Here is a 2,500-nt window from a genome sequence, read left to right on the forward strand (position 1 = left end):
TCACTCAATCACTCTCTCTCTCTCTCTCTCTCTCTCTCTCTCTCTCTCTCTCTCTCTCTCACCTTCTGTGTATTTCCGTCTGCGCGGCCGTCTGTCTGTCTCCCTCTCTCTATTTCCCCCTCTCCCTCTACCTCTTCCTGTTTCTCTTGGTCTGACTCACCCCTGCCATTCTCTCTCGCGGCGAATGCTCTAGTCACGAATACGCAATGCTGGCCTTACAGCTTTTACAGGGACAAGCTGTGGGCGATACATACTCTGCTGTGCGGGTGATAACAGTATCGCTATACCCGACTGGCTTTAGATATTTAGCACGCTTTAGATACTCTAGAACAAACTGCATGCAGCGCCCCTTCGTACAACTCAAGATACAGTGAATTGAGCCAGAGCGAGAGCGCCATCTGTCGTGGAGTTTGACTCTAGAACACACATAATACAAATATCTATTGCACACGCCATATAAAAAGGGACGGTGGCGACATCAGAGAAACTCCAGCTCCTCATAGAGTCCTTTCGTAGAGATGGATTTCTCCGTCTTCGCATACTCCTCCTCCTCTTCCTCCTCCTCCTCATCACCATCCTCCTCCTCCTCTTCCTCCTCTTCCTCCTTCTTCTCCTCTTCCTCCTCCTCCTCCTCCTCCTCCTCCTCCTCCAGACTTCTTTCACATAGAGTTCCTTCACCGGACAAAAAACCCCACTCCTGAGGAGTCTCGAGAAGGATGCAAGCGCCATGCTCTAACGACGATCTTGTTTTTATCGCGTCATTAGTGTGATGTCATCCGAAAGCGACCGCATCATCGATAACAACATTCTAGCTATCATGCGGCCATGCGCGTGCGAAGATTGATAGATCTGCTGTCTAGTCCGTTATTAACGCTAGCTACTATAGTATAGCATCGTATTGTAACGCGAAGATGAGGACTAATTGGACGACACAAACATTTTACGGGACAGTTCAAATCTAGGTTCGTTAACATGTAATTACATTAACATAAAAAGACGATTCGCGCGATGCTAGAAGCGGCGGTTAACGGAGACGGATATACGTCTGGCAGATATAATACGAGAGGATAAAACGGGAATTTATGTCGGGGGGACTCGGGGAAACACGGGGCTGGAAATGCACGCAGTAAACGCGTGTATCTATGTCGATATCTATGTCGCGTCTCCGCGAACCGCTCCGCGCAGAAGACGCGCGACGTACGCGCCATCTATTAGGATACCAGATAAATCGCCGGGGAAAATTTTTATTTTAACGGCAAGATTTCTCAAGATCTATAGCGAGTCGTTGAAGGGAATTTTAATGACAGCCTATAACTTTCTATACGCGCTATGTCTGCGGAGTTCTGTCCGTGCTCTGGTGGAGAAATTCCACAGTGATTTACGCTCGCGCGTGTGCACGGCTGCGTGCGTGCGTGCTTGCGAACGTGTGTGTGTGTGTGTGTGTGTGTGTGTGTGTGTGTGTGTGTGTGCGGTTGTGTGTATCTATACGCGTGCGCGTGTGCGCGTGCGTGTATCTGTACGTGTGCGCGTGTGCGCGTGCGTGTATCTGTACGCGTGCGCGTGTGTGGCGTGTGTGCGTGCGTGTATCTGTACGCGTGTGCGTGTGTGGCGTGCGTGTATCTGTACGCCTGCGCGTGTGTGGCGTGTGCGTGTGTGCGGGCGTGTATCTGTACGCCTGCGCGTGTGTGCGTGCGTGTATCTGTACGCGTGTGCGTGTGTGGCGTGCGTGTATCTGTACGCCTGCGCGTGTGTGGCGTGTGCGTGTGTGCGGGCGTGTATCTGTACGCCTGCGCGTGTGTGCGTGCGTGTATCTGTACGCGTGCGCGTGTGCGCGAGCGTGTATCTGTACGCGTGTGCGTGTGCGCGTGCGTATATCTGTACGCCTGCGCGTCTGTGTATCTGTACGCGTGTGCGTGTGTGCGGGCGTGTATCTGTACGCCTGCGCGTGTGTGCGTGCGTGTATCTGTACGCGTGCGCGTGTGCGCGAGCGTGTATCTGTACGCGTGTGCCTGTGCGCGTGCGTGTATCTGTACGCGTGCGCGTGTGTGCGTGCGTGTATCTGTACGCGTGCGCGTGTGCGCGAGCGTGTATCTGTACGCGTGTGCGTGTGCGCGTGCGTGTATCTGTACGCGTGCGCGTGTGTGCGGGCGTGTATCTGTACGCCTGCGCGTGTGTGCGTGCGTGTATCTGTACGCGTGCGCGTGTGCGTGTATCTGTACGCCTGCGCGTGTGTGGCGTGTGCGCATGCACGTGCCTACGAAGACATCAATCATTTACTGTGTTCTCCTGAAACCTCAACGTCGTTTTTATTTCGCATTCTCTCTCTCGCCGCGTCGTAGTCATCGCAGAACGCATCAGTGCCGATGACAATATGATAGATAGACGAGATCGCGTAAAGTTGGCGCGCGCGCGCCGGCAAACAGCTATACGACGTCAAACACACGCACGCGCAGATTCCGTAAAACGCGCACGCATGCCACCGTCTGCGTTTTACCGCCTA

This window comes from Priapulus caudatus, unplaced genomic scaffold (genome assembly GCF_000485595.1).
Source record: "Priapulus caudatus unplaced genomic scaffold, Priapulus_caudatus-5.0.1 Scaffold421, whole genome shotgun sequence".
Taxonomy (NCBI): Eukaryota; Metazoa; Priapulida; class Priapulimorpha; order Priapulimorphida; family Priapulidae; genus Priapulus; species Priapulus caudatus.